The 14,405-nt window shown below is 37.7% G+C and overlaps 1 protein-coding gene across 4 annotated transcripts in view; it reads right to left on the minus strand.

Moving 5' to 3' along the window:
* The window catches only part of BACH2 (BTB domain and CNC homolog 2), a 400,583-nt gene that overhangs the window by 283,297 nt on the left and 102,881 nt on the right, over window positions 1-14,405 (minus strand). The gene's annotated exons all lie outside the window — the stretch shown is intronic.

Genomic DNA, 14,405 nt, shown 5'->3' on the forward strand with positions numbered 1-14,405 from the left:
AAATCATTCTTAGTTATTCATTAAGATAGCCTCCCGTGGATTTGTACTTGGCAATACTTTTGTTAGCTTAGTTTGAGTTACCATATGCATCTGAAAGTAGTGAAACTACATTTCTTTAAATAGATGCTACCAACATATATTCACATGGGCCTTTCTCCAAATTAGTCTAAATTTGGGAAGTTTTAGTATAGAGTGAAGGAACTGAATCAGAATCTCAGGCCTAGATAGAAGCTCAGCTGCCATCTAGCCCAACAATCTAGGCCATCATACATAGATGAACAAGAATGCTCTCTACTATATCACTGATTAGAAGCGAATCAGCCTGGACTTGAAGATCTCCAGGGAGCGGAGAACTCACTAGCCCTCCTGAGGTATCCACTTCAGGACAGGTCTGATATTTAGAAATTTTTTCCTTACAATAGCTGAAACTTGCTTTTCCCCCCATGTTCCAGACAATTTTTCTGCTTTTATAACCAAGCAGGAAAAGGCTATCCCTCTCTGTATCCTAAGGTAAAATGTCATTAAACAAACAAACAAACAACCCAAGTAATGTATTCATTATCAGTCTCAATAGAGATTACTGGGTAATTCAATCTAGCATCTAAAATAAATTAAAACCTACTCATTTTGTAAAATAAATAATTGTTTTTTTAAATGTTATTTCTTCTTTCTTGCAGGAAGTAAAAGAGATGTGGCGGGCTCTCCTTAACTAAGTAATAGAGTTGTAATTCAAAATACCTCAAAAGCTGAACTGGCAGCTGAGTCCCCTGTGTTTATAGAAATGTTTGGATGATTCAGAGTGAGCTCAGAGCTCAAATTAGATCAGAGCATCTCAATTCAAAACACATTTGAAATGTGGCAAGTGTCAAGCTTCCAGGTCATGACTTATCCAAGTGTCGGGCTGCTCACCAGAATCTCTATCACATGGTGAAAGTAGCCCCACAAGCAAGATACTTCATGATGCCGAAAGAAGATCTGGTACTAGTGGGTTCTACCTGCCAGGAAATAGACAATACTGGGACTCTCACTGTATTTTCTTCTTCCTGTTGCCACAAAGACATGCTATGAGAGCCCAGGGGGAAAAGAACCTGAGAATAAAACAGTTTGAAAAGGAGCTTGACTCAGCTTAGTTATGACCAGACCAAGCTCTTCACTGATGGATTTCCTTCCCTGAGGTTGCTCCTTATGCACCTAACAAATTATGGGAATCTGAGAATAAAATTCTAAAACTTCAGGCTGTCTACACATACTACTTACATCCTTATTAAACCTTGACTTATTTTTGGTAATCATTTTAAAAGGGAGAGAGGATGAAGGAAGTTAAAAAGAGGTTTTAACATTCTCTCCAGGCGAAGAGAAACCCTCAAGTTATGATAACCACCATATTTGCTTCCCCTTGCAATTTAAAAGGCAAGGCATAAAAGAGCAAGCCAGGTTCTTTCCATCCTACTCTTAATCGAAATCAGAATTCATCCTGTTGCTCCCAACTTAATTTTCCTGCACATTTTTTATTTAGAATATTAGCAATTCTGAGGCTACAGGCTTTATTCATAATAAAAAATAATTCTGGTCCACATATTTATCCTCCTGCTGCTTTCTTCGGCTACCACCTTTCCCACTCTCTCTCTCCTATTCCATCTCTTACTCCTTTATTCGAGTTCCTTTGTTGCTGAATGTCAGGGTCAACAGTGCCACGGTATGACATGATTAGTGTTCCTGACATTACACCAGTGTTCTGAAGAAACTGTCGAGGAACACAGAAAGGAAAGGGGGTGGGCAGAGGGGGAGGGAGAAGAGGAGACAGCCATTTGAAGAAGTCAAGCAAAATAGCCATGGAATGGGGATGGGGAGGAGGAGGAGAAGGAGGGATCAGCCTTCTGAGTTTCTATGAGATTCCCTCTTTGCAACGGACCTAGGTGATTTCTAAAAGTTAGGGACAGGGACTAGACCTGTGATTTAATTGATGTATAAGGGGCTATTGGGGAGGAGGGCAACTTGGTGGCACAGTGGATAGGGCACTGGGTTTGGAGTCAGGAAGAGTCGTCTTCCTGAGTTCTGATCTGGCCTCAAACATGGACTAGTTGTGTGACCCTAGACAAGTCACTTAAACCTATTTGCCTCAGTTTCCTCATCTGTGAAATGATCTGGAGAAGGAAATGGCAAAAACCACTCCAGTAACTTTGCCAAGAAAGCACCAAGTGGGGTCATGAAGAGTTGGATACAGCTAAAATGAATGAACAACCAAACTGAGGAGGAACTTGCTCTACCACAACGCAGCTTGGAATCCACTCATCAACATATGGTCTTGAAGACTAAAGCCCTTGAGAAGTTGAGTGACATGGCTAGGGTCATGGAGATGGTATCCATCAGAGGTTCTGGTGGAGAGGGGAGAACTGAAGCCTGGTGTTCCTGTCTTAGCTTGTGGCCAGTTCTGCATCCATTATGCCATTTCTACTTAACCAGGTGGTCCTCTTCTCCCTTCTTTAAAGTGTCTATGAGGTATAATTCCATCCTTTCTGAACCAAGCTCCCAACAGCAATAACCAATAACTCTTGAACCCATGATTCAGCAGGTCTGAATGTTCAGGAGGACCACAATCAGTACACTTTTGGAAGATAGCAGCAGTCCATTACGAGTATTGATTTGCAGCACTGTGTCAGCTCTAATGATGTTATCTCATTAAAAGAGATTTATAAATGCCCCACTGTTCTACCAAAAGCATCTGCTTCTCACTTCTTTCTCTTGCTCAACAGCAGGGCTCTCAGCAGCAGCACATTAAAATCAAATTGAAATCCAATGCAAGACTTGCTCAGAGTTGCTTACTAAGATTCCTTTTTAATTGGTTTATTCTGCTCCCCACCCCCCACCCCCTCCTCTGCCAGCAACTGTATCACCATCTCTAGGCAAGAGAGAAGGAAGATGCAGATGGACGGATGCAGATAAGGACACGGCTGAAGAGCATGTCCATGAAAAATCTTATTTTTACACTTGAAAACTTCGAGAAGAAATCAATCAACACGAGTTGTAGCAGTAAACAGGTTTTTAAAAATGGACCAGTTTCCATTGATGAAAGAGGAAAAACAAGCTTCCGATTGATTTGGAAGAGGTGCAAAACTTAAAAAATTGGTGGCAATCATTCTTCATCCTGCTCACACCCAGGAACATAATGCCATAGGCAGTGGAATGGTTTTGTTTCAACAGATTTCTTATTAAATAAAAAAGGTAGCAATTTTCCATAATGAATGTTTTATACATTATTCCTTTGTGTATAAGGCCTCGAAAGTACACATTATTAAAGTCTATTAAAGTCTGTATTTAGTAGCATTACTAATGTGCCTTTTGGGAAATTATTACAATGAGGCAGCATCAGTCTTTCACAAAATTCCAATTGTTTAATATTCCTTTCCTGATCTCCAATCCTCATGTCTATTTTTAGCTGTAATCAGACCTCTTCCAGAATGGCATAATCCTATCCTGCGGCTGTCACAACAAACTATTTGTGGCGGGGGAATGGAAAAAGGAAAGAGGGAAGCAGATATTGTTCATTTTACCGAACAAATTTTTTCATAAGTCATCTCACCAATTTCTACTGTTCTAATTAACAGGCATTTGTGATCATTATGACGTGATATGACACTTTACCTCACTGGCTAGACTTCAATAGTGCAATTAGCTGCTTATATTTGTACTTAACCAAGACTAGCCTTTCAAGATATTGCCACTTTCCTTAAATGTGAGGAATTCTAAAAAGTTAGATAATTCTCTCTCTCTCTCTCTCTCTCTCTCTCTCTCTCTCTCTCTCTCTCTCTCTCTCTTCTCTCTCTCTCTCCGTCCCTCCCTCCCTCCCTCCCTCCCTCCATATATATCCACACAACACACATATTTTAAAACAGAAGAAAAAATAGTCGCTGATCAAGCAAATCCAAATATTTTTAATTCATATGTAAATCATGCATTTTCTCGGGGGAAAATTATCTTTGGAAAAACATCTGAGGAAGAGAATCTTGTGGGTAGTGAAGTGCTGCAGTGGAGACAGAACTCTGGGCCTGGAGTCAGGAGAGATGAGTTCAAATCCAATCTCAGGCACTTACTAGCTATGTGTCAAAGCTTATAGCTTTGACAATCCACTTAACCTCTGCTTGCCTCAGTATCCTCCACTGTGAAATGTGGATACGTAATAGCATCTACCTCACACAGTGCCTGGTATACACAGCAGGTGCTATACAAATGCTAGCTATTATTGCTTGTGAATTGTCTTCAATTAACCAAAATAAACCTCCTTGCTTCTCTCTCAATTCACCGCTAAGAAATCTAAAAAATATTGTTGTTTGCTATCTTTTATTTTCCTTGAAAAAAGTTACTAATAAGAGGAATGCAAATCAAAACAACTCTGAGGGTTCTGCTCTCATGTAGCAAATTGGCAAAAATCACAAAAGATGGGAATAGGTGATGTTGGAGGAGCTGTGAAAGGACAAGCACATTGGTGTTTGTGCAACTGGGGGAACTGTGAACTGGTCCAACCTTTCTGGAAGCAACTGGGAATTATGTTAAAACTAAAACAAAAACATTCATACTCTTTAACACATATCATAATGCTAAGCATTTATCCCAAGCAAGTCAAAGATAAAAAGAAAAATCCCATGTACATAAAAAATATTTATAAAAACACTTTTTATAATAATTTTTAAATCAATTTATTAATTTTAATTTTCAACATTCACTTCCATAAGTTTTAAATTTTCTCTCCCTGTCTCCTCCTCCTCCCTCTCCAAGATGGCATGCAATCTGAAATAGGCTCTACATAGACATTCCTATTAAACATATTTTCGTATTAGTCATGTTGTATAGAAGAGTTAGAACAAATGGAAAGCATCATGAGAAAGAAAGGAAAAAACAAACAAACAAACAAAAAAATAGTCTGCTTTGCTCTGTATTCAGACTCCATAGTTCTTTCTCTGGATATGGATGGAATTTTCCCATCATGAGGCTTTTGGAATTGTTTTAAGTCCTTGCATTGCTGAGAAGAGCTAAGTCTATCAAAGTTAGTTATTGCACACTGTGGCTGTTACTGTATATAATGTTCTCCTGGTTCTGCTCACTTCACTCAGCATCAGTTCATATAAGTCTTTCTAGGTTTTTCTGAAATCTGCCTGTTCATCATTTCTTATAACACAATAGTTTTTCCTTACATTCATATACCACGACTTGTTCTGCCATTCCCCAATTGATGGGCATCCCCTCAATTTCCAATTCTTGGCCACCACAAAAAGAGCTGCTATAAAAATTTTTGTACATGTGGATTCTTTTCTATTTTTATGATCTCTCTGGGATACAGCTCTATAAGTGGTTTTGCTGGATCAAAGGCTATGCACATTTTTATAGCCCTTTGGGCATAGTTCCAAACTGCTCTGCAGAATGGCTGGATCTGTTCACAACTCCACCAAGTCAGTGTTCCAATTTTCCCACATCTTCTCCAACATTTATCATTTTCCTGTTTTGTCACGTTAGCCAATCTGATAGATGTGATGTGGTACCTCAGAGTTGTTTTGATTTGCATTTCTCTAATCAATAGTGATTTACAGTATTTTTTCATGAGTATAGTTGGCTTTAACTTCCTTTTTGAAAACTGCACTTTCTGTAATAATTAAGAACTAGAAACAAAGATATCTACTGATTAGAGAATGGCTAAAGAAATTGCTTTATATGAATGTAATTTGTTTTACTGCACTGTAAAAGTTATGAATATGCAGGAAAAAGAGAAGTATACTAATTGTATGAACTAATGATGCAAATCAAAAGAAAGAAGAGTTTGGAAAACATCCTTATCTGGAGAATGACAGGATTGGATTCAATAAACTTTACATCTACATTTCTATGAACCTATACAATGACTACAACCATATAAGTGAATAGAACAACAAAAATTTGAAATGGAATGATAACTAATTTTGATAACCAAGCTGAATACAAAAGAGATGATATGAGAATGAATATTTCTTTTTTTCTGGAAGGGGAGGTGAGATATGGGCGTGTAATGCTAGATTTGTCTGATGTGTTAGTTTTCTTAAACTTTTTATTTTTCCTTTTTAAAAATTAAAAAAACCATATTCTGACAAGAAAATAGGAGTGGTGTATATTGAGAAATGTAGGTAATATTTTTTAAAAAGACATACATAAAAGTTAAATCAGTAACTAATGATATCTATGCATTATAGTACAAAACTGTTTGAAAAAGAAATGTCCTTTTTTGTGGCCAAGACCTTTAATTTTCTTGATGTAGGGAATTATGGAAGAGGAAGTTTCCTCTATTAATTCAGATAAATAATTATTCCCCGGTTTAGAGTCTGAGAGTTGTCTGAGAGGTACTACGAGGCTGAATAACTTTTTCAAGGGTCACACATTTATTAGCATGTGTTAGAGGTAGGTTTCAAACCCAGATTCTCCTGATTTGGAGGATGGCTTTCTATTTATGATATCATCCATAGTAAGCAATAGGAGATTTTTTTTTTCATTTTGAAATTAGAATGAGGCTGGAAATCATAGTGGCAAAAGTCACTTGTGGCTTACTGTGAGATACATCATCCTCTCACAACTCTCTTAAGTACTTAGTTACTCAAATTAATCAGGTAAATGGGAATGAAACCTATCAATCACATATTCCCAACATACCCAGTTTTCCTACTGTTTGGACTGAAATGTTGTAGAGGACAGACAGGCAGGGAGAATCTTTAATTTTCAACTAAAAATAAACAAATAATAGATTAATAAGTTAAGACGGGAAGTCTTTGCTATTTTGTGTCTACAAATGTTTACACAGATTGAAAGTGCACAGGATTTGGAGTTCCAGGGCCTGGATTTAAATCCCAACTCTGTTATTTACTACCACTGTGGTCTGGCAACCTCTCTGAGCTTTTTTAACATGAAAAACAAGTTGAGGCGGATGGGGGGAAGGAGGAGGAGTCAGACATTAGTCAACATGATTTCTGAGGCCTTTTCCAGCTCTAGATCTTATGATCCTATGATCAGTGGAGTCAGAATGGCATCTAACAATATATATTAGGAATTGTCTATCCTGAAAAAAAAAGACACTTAAAAAAAAGTCAAGACCACAGGCAATTCAAATACGGAACAGAAAAAATGGGAAATGGTGACAATGATGGTTTTTACTGTGCCTTAGCAACCACCTGCAGCAAAGAAAAAAATTCATACTATACAAAAGGGCATAAAATATTCAAAAGATCTCTCTAATTATAGTTTCGCAGATTCAGAGCTAGAAGAAACTCTGGAGACAATCTAGTTCAACCCCCTCTTTTACAAATGAGGAAGATAAGGTTTAGAGGGGTCAAGTCACTTGCCCAGTGTCATAAAGCAGAGATTGGATTAGAACCCAGATCCTTTGGCCTCAAAGCCTCTTTCCACTTTTCCACAGTACCTTTCATATAATAGATTTGTTGTATTTATTAGTCTGTTTAAAACCTTTAAGATTATTACACAGTCCACTCAAAAGTTCCACATCCATTTAAGAGTGTAAAAACACAAAACAAAACAAAACTGTAGGAGATAAAAAGACCCTTGTTCTATTCTTATCTAAAGCCCTCAAAACAGGAAAGAAGAAAAACAGTGGTAAGAGGTTAATTTCAGGTGAGAAACAGAAACTTTGACTCATAAAAAGAATTCAAAATTGTATGATTATGCTTTCTTTTCAAAAGAGTCCTTAATGATGGTCACTGGAACCTTAATGTGCTGCTGAAAAGGTCAATTTGGAAACAGGAGGCCTGTCCACTCTATGTATACACCAAGTCTCACCTGTGGTCAGCAGCTACTACCACTATTCCAAGGGACTGTTTGTTGGCTACAGCTGTGTATCTTAAGCATAAAATTAATTTAAGCGTCCAATTGAGACAAAACCTTCCATACATCTCCTTTAGAGTGTTACAACCAACAAAAACAATTCCAGGTATTCCTGGTGTTTCTTTCTAGATCTGACTTTTAACTAAGAGGGTCTACTGTATCTCTTCCCTGTAGGCAATCTCCAATAGTCCACTGAGGACTATTGCAAGTAAGTCCATGTGACAGCCACAGCTACGAGTCAAGGTTCCAGGGTCCAGGTGAATGACATAAAGACTAACCTCATGTAAGAGCCTTATTTTCTATTCAGTAATAGGCCAGAGAAACCTGCCTTTCAAAAAGCAGGGAACAAGGTCTGTTGCAACACCTCTTGCTGTGAAATTCTGAAGTGTGTTGAGCACTAGGGTGACACCCACTGAAATGTGTGGCTCTTGACTGAGCTGAAAAGGAAGGTAGTGCCCACAGACTGAAACAGAGAGTTTCTCCTTTTCGTTATATTTTACATTTCTTAATCTCATCTTTAATATGGTTTCCTTGTGGCAGAGCTGAATGTATTATAAAAAAAAGAAATTTCTTCCTAACTCTCTCTTCTCAGCTGGTCTATAAATACTGTGTATATATAGCATGTGTGTATATGTATGTACATATATACATATATGTAAATTTTCTATTACATCTTTTAAAATCATCTTCTCCTTAAAAGAATAGCCTTACCTTTCAATATTAAGGCACCCACCTACACAACAGGTAGATGGTTAATTCTAGTGTTAGTTGTTGTTTTTTTTAATTTGTGTTCTAAAACCTGTCTGAGAGGGTGGAAGAGTCTTCTTTTTTCCCCCCGTAAAACTTTCCTGATTCTCCTAACTTAAAGCACATGACACATCTTGAATTTTGACTCCTCATTCTCCATATGTCATGTACTCAACATAACTCAATTTACATGAAGCTTAGGTGTTACATCTGCCTCATGGCAATAATAATCTTTCAAAAGTCACAAGTTCTTTTTTGCCTGAAGAACTACCCAAAATTTGTAAAAAAGGAGGGTAGTTATTCCTTAAAGAGAAAAGAATAAATGGATGGCGGGCACATAATAATGGCTAAGGGCAGTTGGTGCTTATGGTATGGATCTCTTCTGCTCACCTTCTTAGTAGCAGGACTGCCAATGCAAGACAGACATACTATGGTCTATTTATATCATCTGAGCCTATTAGCAGAAGAGTAGAAGGAAGCAAAATAATACTTTTATGTTACTGAAGGATGTGATGAAACTTTAATTTTGATTCATTTTAAGGGAGTAAATTCCAAGGGCAGTGATATTTCTCAAAATGTTGGGACGTTTAAACATTTCTCAAATATTCACAAAATGTACATGCTATTAATATGTTATCTGTTTCTGTACATAATAGATGATTCAAGTCTATATATCGAGTCCCACCTTCTATCCTAATCTCACATAGGCTCTTCTAAATACTGGTGCCTATCCACGAACATCTCAAACTGTAAATATGCCCTAGACTAAATATCACCATTTCCCTGGAAATGCTCTCTTCTGCCCTATTTTAGCAAATGTTATTTTTTTTTCTTGTTCCCAGGTTCAAAAACTTGAGGTCATCTTTGATTTTTCTTGTTTCCTTACCTCTCACACCCAATTAGTCTCGAATCAGCATCTTTTCTACTTGAACCTCTCCTCCCAGTTCCACTGCTACTAGCCTCATTAAAGACCTTCTTTTTGGCCTCCTGCAATTCCCTTCTAATCAGATTTTCCACCTCTAGTCTTTTCCTGTTCAATCTAATGTTACTGTCACCTTATTCTTTATGGTGTACAAACCTAGCACAGAATCTGAAAGTTGGAAGGGACCTCTGAGGCAGCTAGTCTAATCCCTACCCAATGCACAGATTCCATTAACAACATCCCCTCCACGTAGCCATGTCATTGTCCTGCAAAATATAGGTAAGAATGAGGACCACAGGTCAGGGAGCCCTGGTTATTATGCACCTCCACCCTCCACCTAGAATGCTCTTTCCTCCTGTTTCTGTCTGTTGAAAACTTATAAACACTCCAAGGCCCAGTTCAGACGCCACCTCCTCCAACAAGCCTTCCTTAATTCCCTCAGCTATGTATGAGTAATCACTCCATCCTATGATTTCCCATAATACTTGGTCTGTATATTTTTTATCATACTTCACAATTCTATATTACAATTATCAACATACACAGGCCCTGATACTTAGGGAAGTGCCTTACACACAGTACTTGATGGACAAATTAAGTGACTAGTATAAGCATAAACGTAAATCATATTATGAATTGCTTTGGCATTTTAGTATTGTTGATAAAACTAATGCACAAGGAAGTCACAGCTGTTTATTTTTCTTCATACAAAGTGACACATTTTTGCAGCAGCACCAAAAACGTGGAGTTCTACAGCAGATGATCATTGAAATTTGCTGTGAAAGTTTTGTCTAGGAATGATGAAAATTTTTCATTCTATAACTTGCAACCTGGTCATTCCCTTTGGAACCAATTACAACAGAGGAATAAACCAAGAGCTGATTTTGAGGCCTTCTCCCTCGCTGAAACAAATGGCAGAGTGGAAAAGACAAAGACTCACTTTGGAAAGATCTAGTCATCTAGTTATATTTTAAGTGGTGCAGGGCAGCTCTGCCAACCTGAATGTACAATGGAAGAAAATGTTTTACATACTGACCATGGTTTCCTAGAACAATGTTTAAGGGATATAAGTGCTTTAACAACCCACATTCATATTCATTTGTATTATTATCACTATTATATAGCATGTAAGTTCTTTGAGGAGAAGCACAGCCTCCTTTCTGTCTTTTCATCCTTGGACACATCCAAAATAGAGAATTAATAAATGCTGGTTGATTTGGTTTATAGATAGCATTTGGTTTTTGTTCTTTTTTTTTTTTTTGGAGCATGTGAAAAGAGAAATCAAGTTGACTACCTAATTTTATCACTAGATAAGGAAGGTGAAAGAAAAATCTGAAAGTAGGGTAATTGTTTATCTAGAGATATTACTGCTAGTACCAGTTCTTTATAAAATACTTTCTTCATGATAACCCTATGACAAAGATGGTACAAGTACTATCATATTCATTTTACAGATAAGAAAATGAAGGTCTGGAGAAATGAGCTGACTGGCTAATAAGTGTTGGAATTAGGACTCAAACATAGGTATTCTTACTCCAGTTCTAGTACTCTGTCATTATACCACACTTTTCACCTGAAAACATGAACTGCTTTGAACCTTGTATTAAAAATATGGTTCTACACCCTGGAAAAAGTTCGGGGAAGAGGGATTTTTAAAAAATACATTCTGAGCAAGGCAATGACATCTATCCACCTCTAAGTCACAAGAAGCAATTCTGTCTTACTTCATTTGATGCAACAGCCCTTAGCCAAAAGAGAAAATTTGACTCAACTTCATTTGGCTGTAATAGGAAAGAATCACCTTATGACAGCCATCAAGAACATTCATTTTTACTGGGGGGGTGGGGATGGGGAATGATTCTGGATTCAGTTGGGTGTAAAAAACTGTCCCCAAACTCAAGGCAGCACATTCCATGTTACATGCCTTCAAGTGAAAATTCAACTGTTAAGTAATTAAATGTAAAGTTTGAGAGTCAGGTACTCTTCTAAAGATATTTTCTAAAACATGTAGTACTAATGTGCTAGGATTGTTTTTTTGATGTTATATACTACATAAGTAAAAAATATCTCATCCCTTTAAACTCACACTGTATTACTAGGGAAAAATCTCATCCTTTTTTAAAAAATGGCTTACAACTTAGTTGTAACATTTGCTCAAAAACATAAAGCACCATAATTCTTTTCTTTCCTATATCACAAGACACATATATATGTAATTTAAGTCAAAACTGAAAATATATTCATTTTCCTTATATAACAAGGCCACCGCATGCTCAGATTTGACAATATTGAAATTGATGTGTTTTTAGCACATGACACAAAATTGTAGCATATTTTCAGCAGCCATTGCCCCCAGAGTAATAGATTACCTATAATAGATATATAACAAAACCTTTTGTTATTTAGGCTGCTGTCCAAACCTCTTAAGAATATGATATTAATACAAATATGGCATCTTAAGGTTTAAAAAGGTTTTATGACAACAACCCTGTGGATGTTGGTGTATTAGGATTTCCCCATTTTACAGATGAGGAAAGTAAAGCTCTGAAAAGGCATATAATCTGCCCCAGGGTCATAAAACTAATGTTAGAGGTAAAACTTTAATACAGGTGCTTTCACTCTAAATTCAGTGTTCTTCTCCTACAACATGCTGGTAAACTGGTTAACATGCAAATTCATTAGAACATTCACAAAGGTGGGAAATTACACTTCCTAGATTCTCAGTTATGAATTTTTCTCATACACCCCCCAGTTGCCCTACAAATAGCTATAAGAATAGAAACCAGAATTCGTGATTTTGTGAGTAATGCCATCTTGCCTTTGTTGCCTCTATAAAAACCAGCTGGCTACCTGTATAGCTGAATACAGTGAGAGCCAGACAAATATAACATTCAGAAAAGCAGTCAGGTTTTCCCAATTCAGCTATAATGAATTTTGCCTTACTTTGTATTTGTGAAAGATAGCTTTTAAGTTCTACAAAAACCACAGGGCCAGATCTCACTGTAACAACTTTTTCATTAAACATCTCTACAGGAGCCCCCAAAGCCTAGTTTTTTCTTATAGGCTGTCTCTTTATTTTAGCTAAGCCCCTTTCTCATTTGTAGTGCTCCCTCCCCTCTTCCAGATTCTGCTAGGACCTTCCCTTCCAGAAATTTTCATCCCACAAACAACCTCACTGATGGGAACCACCTAACTCTGCCATGGGGAACACCAGACAGATGTATATTCAAGTATCCCACACAGAAGTGGAGTGAAAACTGAGAGCCTGTTTTTTTTGCTTGGACAGGTGGGGGCCTTTCGACCACTGCACCCAAGGTGTGGACTCTGCAGAGATGTAATGCTGCCCCACTAGAGTTCTCATCATCTCTTGGGTAACTGTGATTCCTCATGATTCCTTGCCCTCCTCCCCTTATTCTTTTCCTCATGTCTCTCTGGGTGTCTGAAGTTAAATACCTTCTTTTGCATGAGGTAAAACAAGCCTATAATAAAGGCTTATTGCTTGTTCCTTCAGTAGACATCTCTTAACTCCTAAAAAATCAGTTGTAACAGACTGAAACATTGTTCAGATTACAACAGTGGAGGCTGGGCTGATATGGGTAGGGAAACAGCTATTCTGGTTATTATTTATGGTAGATCTACAAATGTTCACAACCTTTTATTCATGAACCTATTTTTTCTTAAATCAAGTGATACCACTTGCATAATTAAATTACATAGCTACTTAATATTCTAACATACTACTAATTATGGACTATTTCTCTAAGATGTCTTTATTACTGTTTGTTTTGTTTGTTGTGTCCATGTGCATATATGCACACACCAGGCAGAGTTATCTCAAAGATTTTTTTCTGATTTTGTAACCTAGGGCATCTTCAGAACAGTTTCAAAAACCTCTCAGTTTCTGCTCCCTGCCAACAAAAGCCACAAAAGATTCCTGTCAACAAAAGTAAGACATCACATTTTGCTGAAAAAAAAGACACCCATTCTGCCACTTAGCTTCCTGGGATACAGAAGTACACCCACCTCGACTCCTTGATAACATTTCTGATGAGTCTGGTTTCTGGCTGTTTGTCAACAGAGAATCCCTGACATCAGAGTCTGAGTTGCTCTGGAGCTACTCAGAGGCAGCTGACACACTGAACTGAGTGTTCAGGATCCTTCCCAAGTGCTCCCTTTGCTTTTCAGTACACAAATCTCTTAAGTAATAAAGGACAAGATTTGTAATGGAGGGCTCCTGCCAAGACCCTCTGGGGAACTGGCTGCCAAGCTTCTGGGATTTCATTAGGGAGTTTAGAGGAGGCTGTTTAGAGTTAAAAGTCTTGAAGCCAGAGAAAGAATCAACACTGAGAAGTGAGACTAGAAGTTGCTTTTTCTACCTAATTCAGATAGGACTGGACTAGTAAGAGGGGGAAAAAACTTCCTGAGAAAACCTTAGTCAAGAGAAAAACAATGTAATCACTGATCATACGGTGCTATGGTTTCAGTTGACTCTCTCACCTTTTCAAAAGCATTCAAGCAAAAAAAATATGGTTATTCTGGCACTCCAGAAGACCAAGAAATCACAAAGGGCACCTGAAAATGACCCTTTTCATGGTTAACAAGAAATTTTAGAGGTAGTGTCCTAGTTAAATAAGGATGTAAGCTCCTTGGCCACCAGGGTTGTTTTATTTGTGCATCTATAAGAGTGCCAGTAGGCAATAGGTGCTAATAAATCCTTGCTGACTGACTGAGTTATTGAAATTAGGTTTGCAGAGTCGAAATAGCTAAACCCCTGGGGTCTCAGGGTCTTACTGCTGTGCCACAGATGCTTAAAGGTCAGTCATGGTGAAATGACTTAACTGTTCATCCCCAATAGACAGCCACTGTAGCTAGAGAAGTGAAGTAC

This window comes from Notamacropus eugenii, chromosome 2 (assembly GCF_028372415.1).
Source record: "Notamacropus eugenii isolate mMacEug1 chromosome 2, mMacEug1.pri_v2, whole genome shotgun sequence".
In the NCBI taxonomy this organism is placed as follows: Eukaryota; Metazoa; Chordata; class Mammalia; order Diprotodontia; family Macropodidae; genus Notamacropus; species Notamacropus eugenii.